Source organism: Myodes glareolus, chromosome 2 (assembly GCF_982192425.1).
Source record: "Myodes glareolus chromosome 2, mMyoGla1.1, whole genome shotgun sequence".
In the NCBI taxonomy this organism is placed as follows: Eukaryota; Metazoa; Chordata; class Mammalia; order Rodentia; family Cricetidae; genus Myodes; species Myodes glareolus.
This window is the reverse complement of record NC_142027.1, coordinates 110,448,492-110,454,644: the sequence shown is the minus strand read 5'-3', so window position 1 is coordinate 110,454,644 and position 6,153 is coordinate 110,448,492. Positions and strand designations below refer to the sequence as shown.

The 6,153-nt window shown below is 48.4% G+C and overlaps 1 pseudogene; it reads right to left on the bottom strand.

Annotated features, from left to right (window-relative positions):
* Nucleotides 1-300: 300 nt before the first annotated feature.
* LOC125400204 (WD repeat-containing protein 70 pseudogene) lies at nt 301-2,516 on the bottom strand (annotated as a pseudogene).
* Between the last annotated feature and the right edge of the window lie 3,637 nt (nt 2,517-6,153).

The window sequence follows — 6,153 nt, the reverse complement described above, 5'->3', positions numbered from 1 at the left end:
GGATTAAAGGCTTGAGCCACCATCTTTACATTTTTTTCAATTAATTTTTACATGTGGGTGTTTTGCTTGTATGTACATCATAAAGGGTGTTTGCAGCCCCTGGAACTGGGGTTATGGACAGTTGTGACCTGCCATGTGAGTGCTGGGAAAGAACCCAAATGCTCCTGAGGACTGAGCTCTCTCCAGCCCAGCTCTCTTAACTTTAGTGGCCAGCAGAGGGCAAGTCGCACTGAGCCTTGTCTGTCTGTCTTCCTAGGCTGGATTCTTAACTTCCCATGGGTCAAGCAAGCATTCCCAGGATGTGTAAATGGTAAATGTTTATTGTAAACGGTACCTGCTGAGGAGAGTCTGATGCCAGGTGTGCACTAAGGGACTAATTGCCATTTCTTTGGGAAAAAAAAAAGTTTTTATTTGATAAGCACCGGGGTGGGGAACACGGCAACCTGCCTCGTGCTCCGTGCACACAGCTCCGATATGACAGTCAAATCTTACGTTTCTTCGACTCTGGTTCATTCTTCCAGTCTTCATCATCGGATTCCACATGGGCAAACACGGCTTTGGGCTGAGTTTTGGAATACGCCGGCGAAACCCAATATGGGTTCTCTTCTGCCGCTTTGGCGTGACGCAGAATGGCTTCTCGGGGATTCCTGTCGTCGGTCTTGTCCAGAGCAATGTTTTTCACAATGTAGGATGACAGGGTGCCCCCATGGGTTCCAACTCGGCCGCCACGACCTGGGCCTGCTACAGGAGGTTCTGGCTTGTGTGACTTCAGGGGGTCCAGTCTGTCCGCCTCCTGCTGTTTCCTCGTACATCGTTGGCGGGGCTCACGGAACAAGGGCAAGGCATGAGGGGTAATGATGTAGCCCTGGGTTAGGGTCTCAGCTGGCTTTGCCTTCCGTTGGGTTTTAACCACACATAATTTTGCTCCCCTCTGACTTTTGTCGGGGTCGTAATACACTTTTGCCAATCCGTTTCCAGTTCCAACCATGATCTGGTTCAGCTTTGGATGCCAGAGGCAGCGGATAACGCTGGCATCTGTGATGTCGGTCTCGTACACCCTTTGGAGAGTCCTGCGCGCGAAGAAGACAAGCTTGCCGTTGCCGCATCCCCTCTGAACAGAGGTCCCGGTGACTATGAGTTTGTCATCAGGACTGAAACAGCAGTCGGTCATTGGGAACAAGGTGGGGAGGTCTGAGGCTGAAAATAACGGCTTATTAAATTGTCTGACGTCCCATAATTTTAATGTGTCATCACCTCCGCGGGAGGCAAGGACATTACCATCATAGGAGAAAGCCACACAAGAAGTATCAGTGCCAGGGTCATGAGCCTGTTTATAGTGGAATTCGGGGTGAACTGTCAGGTGTCGATCCCAGATCTGTATGCTTCCGTCCTGGCAGGCGGCTGCCACCAGGTTCCCGTCTCTACTGTAGGTACACGTAGTGGGAATGACCTTTTTACCCTGCATCGTCCGAGGTTTAAAAACACTTTTTTGCTTCTTTGGATTTTCGACTTCCCAGAGTCTTACAGTCGCATCGTTTGAGCAGGTCATAAACTCTCCTCTTATTCTGGGATGCCATGAGCCAGTATGAAGCATCGCCGTGTGACCCTTGGTGTTGGCCATGTCGACAATATACTGGTCTCCTTTTATGCATTCCATGACTGCAAGACCATCTCTGTCAATCACCTTGGCCTGTGAGCTTCCAGATACGACAAGAATCATGTCTCCTGTGTTGCTGTATTGTAATGCCTTGATCTGATGGCACTCACAAGGCTGAAGGGATCGAAATGCCTTGAGGGAAGCATCCATTCCAGCAAAATCCCAAAATTTAACACCGTAGTCATATCCTCCAGTGACCAAACGGGCCCCCGAGGGATCCAAACCCAAAGCAGAAACTGTTCTAGTGCCATGCTTCAGTGTCATCTCGTGCGAGTCAGGAATCCTCAGGACAGGGTTCTCCTCTTCTCCTTCATCTTCTGAGTCATCACCGTCATCTCCTTCTTCACCAAGAGGCAGAGGTAAAGGACCAAGGGTCTCTTCATCCCCAGTATGAACTGGTCCTCCTACCGGTTTAGGGGGTAGGGGAGGGCCAATGAACTCCCCATCAGACGAATTAGCACTGTCTTCCCCATCACTGCTGCTCGTGTCCCCAGATGATGGCTTTGAGGGCTCTCTGCCTGCCCCTGAGCTGGATGGGGCTGGTGCGACACCTTCAATTTGTTCTCTTAATTGTTTTTTTCTGTTCACTTCTTCCTCTTTTTCTCTCGCTTCCAGTGTTTTCCGGCTCCTTTCCACAGCTGTCCTTCGAGTTTGCTCGAACATGGCCTCCAAGTCAAATGTGCGAGCTTTCTTCCCGAAGCCTGTGAAGCCCATGGTGATGGCCAGCTGAGGGTCGGGTCCAGCCGCGTCTGTACCTGTCACTCTGATGGGTGCCGAGGGCTCCATGGCTGCTTGATCCCCGCAGCAGAATCACCAAGGCAAGCAGCGCACCACTCCAAGCCAGACTGACCTGATTGCCTTTGTCTAGGAGGAAAAGACGAAATTGAGACAAGATTCCATGAAGCAGGCTGGAAAGATGGCTCAGAGGTTAAGAGCATTGCCTGCTCTTCCAAAGGTCCTGAGTTCAATTCCCGGCAATCACATGGTGACTCACAACCATCTGTAAGGAGGTGCCTTCTTATTGTATACATCATAAATAAATAAATATTAGAAAAAAGATTCCATGAAGCCCAAACTCAAATCATCCCCCACCTTCACCCCCTAAATGCTAGACTGTAGTGTGTGCTAGGAGACCTGACCTGGTTTTGTGACCTGGAATTCTGTAGCCTAGTTGGCCTTGAACTCGGTGGTCTGTCTCAGCCTCTTTAAGTGCTGGGAGGCAGCATGCAAGGCTTGATTGGCTCTCTCTGCGTATTTCTCCCAAGCTTGTGTGGGCAGTGACCTATATGGGCCCCACAGTAGCCATGAGTATAATATAGCCCACCACAAACACATGAACTAATTTAAAGCCATGCGTGGAGGGATACATTTTTAGTCCCGGCACTCAAGAGGTAGAGTCGGGAAGAGCTCTGATTTGAAGTCAGCCTGGTCTACAAGAACTAGTTCCAGGACAGGCTTTAAAACTACAGGGAAACCCTGCCTCGACAAAACAAATCAATAAAATAAAAACTCTGACAGAAATTGGGGATCATCCTGAAGGTCTGAAAAGCAAAACAGCCAGTCACTGTTTCTTACCTTTACCTCAGTCCGAAATGGCGATCCTGCCCCCAGGAATCTCAGAATGAGGCTATGTCTGAGAACTGTTTCCTCCCCTTTTATATTCCTCTTTAAGGCGTGTGTTACCAGCCGGGTGGGGCAGTGGTGTCACGTGTCTTTAATCCCAGCACTCGGGAAGGAGAGGCAGGTGGTTCTCTGAGTCGAGGTCAGCATGGTTTACAAGAGCTAATTCCAGGACAGGCTTTAAAACTACAGGGTCACGTTCATAGCAGCTTTGTTTGTCATAACCAGAATCTGGAAACAACCTAAATGCCCCTCGATCGAAGAATGGATAAGGAAAATGTAGTACATTTACACAATGGAGTACTACACAGCAGAAAAAAATAATGACAGCTTGAATTTTACAGGAAAATGGATGGAGATAGAAAACATCATTTTGAGTGAGGTAACCCAGACCCAGAAAGACAATTATCATATGTACTCACTCATAGGTGGTTTTTAAACATAAAGCAAAGAAAGCCAGCCTACAAACCACAATCCCAGAAAACTTAGACAACAATGCGGACACTAAGAGAGACTTACATAGATAGAAAGTAGAAAAAGACAAGATCTTCTGAGTAAATTGAGAGCATGGGAACCTTGGCGGAGGGTTGAAGGGGGGAGGGAAGAGGCAAGGAGGGGAACAGAGAAAATTGTAGAGCTCAATAAATATCAATAAAAAATGTATAGTAAAAAAACTACAGGGAAACCCTGCCTCGAAAAACCAAATAAATAAATAAATAAAATAAAAACTCAGATATTGGTGTTCAACCTGAAGGTCTGAAAAGCAAAACAACCAGCCACTGGATCTTAACTCTACCTCATTCCGAAATCCTCCCTCTAGGAATCTCAGAATGAGGCTCTGTCTGAGAACTGTCTCCTCCCCTTTTATATTCCTCTTTAAGACTGAGATTAGCTGGACGGGCGGTGGTGGCTCAGGTCTTTAATCCCAGCACTCGGGAGACAAAAGCAGGCAGATTTCTGTGAGTTCAAGACCAGGCTGATCTACTAGAGCTAGTTCCAGAACAGGCTCTAAAGTTACAGAGGAACCCTGTCTCGGAAAAAAAAAAAAAAAAAAAAAGACCGAGATTAAAGGCATGCACCACCTGGTTTGTATAGCAACTATTGTGGTTACTGGGATTAAAGGTGTGTATTCCCAGCTGGCTGGAGCTAGTTCCAGGACAGGCACCAAAGCTACAGGGAAACCTTGTTAAAATAAAAAATAGGTGTGTGTTACCATTGCCTGGTCTGTAAGGCTGACCAATGAGGCTGTTTTACTCTGGTCTTCAAGCAAGCTTTCTTTATTAAAATACAAATGAAATGCCGCTATCGTTGTAAATATGTGTTTGGAGGCAGTCTCACTATGTCCCTTCAGCTGACCTTGGACTTGCAGTGATCCCCCTGCCTCCTTCTCTGGAGTGCTGGGGTGATAGGCCTGGGCCACAATTAAGCTTTTGCTTTGTTTTGCTTTTCAGACAGGGTTTCACTCTCTATACTTGGCTAGCCTGGCATTTGCTTTGTAGATCAAGGTCTGAGTGCCTTCAGGTGTAGGTGTCCCAATTGTTGAGATTTAAAGGCATGTGCCACCACTGCCTGGTCAGACTGACTTCGGTAGGGTATGCCATGTGCAAATGAGTGTTCAAAGAAGCCAGGAGAGGCTTCTACAAATCCCCTGTAGCTGGAGTTACAGGTGGTTTAGGAGCCACCCATTTTGGGTGTTGGGAATTGAACTGGGGTCCTCTGGAAGGGCAGTAAGCACACCTAATTACTGAGTTGTCTCTCCAGCCTTTCACTCACTTTTCTGTGGGTTCTGGGGACTGAACTCGGATCCTTGGACCTTGAGGCAGACACTTTGAGCTGCGGAGTCCTCCCAACAGCTCCCCTGTTGATGTTGTGAGACTGGCTTCAATCCCACAAGCCTCCTGCCTCAGTCTCCTACATCCTGGGACTTCAGGCATGCGTCACCACCCCAGCCACACACAGCTCCAGCTTTTTGTCTGCTGAGCTGTAAGGGAGGATTGCCCAGCTCAGGGAGGAATGGGGCTGTGAGCACAGAGCACAGATTAACTCTACTCTTCCATCTCCAACACTGCTCCTTCTGTTTCCAACACAACCAGCAAACACAGCCAAGGCTAACAAGCTCGCCAAGTCCAGGGACCCAAGGTTAGGCCCCTCCCTAATCCTAGGACCCGGTGGTCCTTTACTAATTACTGTGAGCACCTGTGCAGTAGTCACCTGACTCTAATCGACATCCAGTCCCTCCTCCCACCCAGGGCTGACCGCAGCATCTGTCAGTTTCAGTACTTGGATATTTTCGCCTACCAGGTCTAATATGTCAGCCTGACGCTCCCAGGACTGTGCCTGGCCCACCTCAGTGTCCTTCTAGGCTCCTCTCCAGGGACCTGGGTTTCAGTCACAGGCCCACCTGACTGCTCCTTCTTGGTTCTCACAGCTGGCTCTGCGTCAATAAGACTCCTTGTCTATCTCCCAGAAAATGAAGCGGATTGAGCACAGGCCCTCTGACGGACTCTGCTGAAGAATTTGTCCTTTGATGTTTGTGCCAAGAGCTCATAAAACTACAGTCAGTGCAAGGTCCTGGGTTTGACCCCCGTGTCACAAAAATAAAACATGAAATCAATGCTGGGTAGGACAGTAGTGTGCCTATAATCCTAGTGCTCAGAAGGCTGAGGCAGGAGGATTCTGCTGTTTGTTTAAGACAAGATCTCACCATGTAACTCTAGCTGTCCTGGAATTGGCCTCAAACTCATGGAAACCCACCTGCCTCTGCCTCCCTAGTGCTGTGATTAAAGCTGTGTGTGCTCACAGTCAGCAGTGGGAGGATTCTGATTTTGAGGCAAGCCTGGGATACATCCCTATCACCACCCCCCCCAGTAATATAT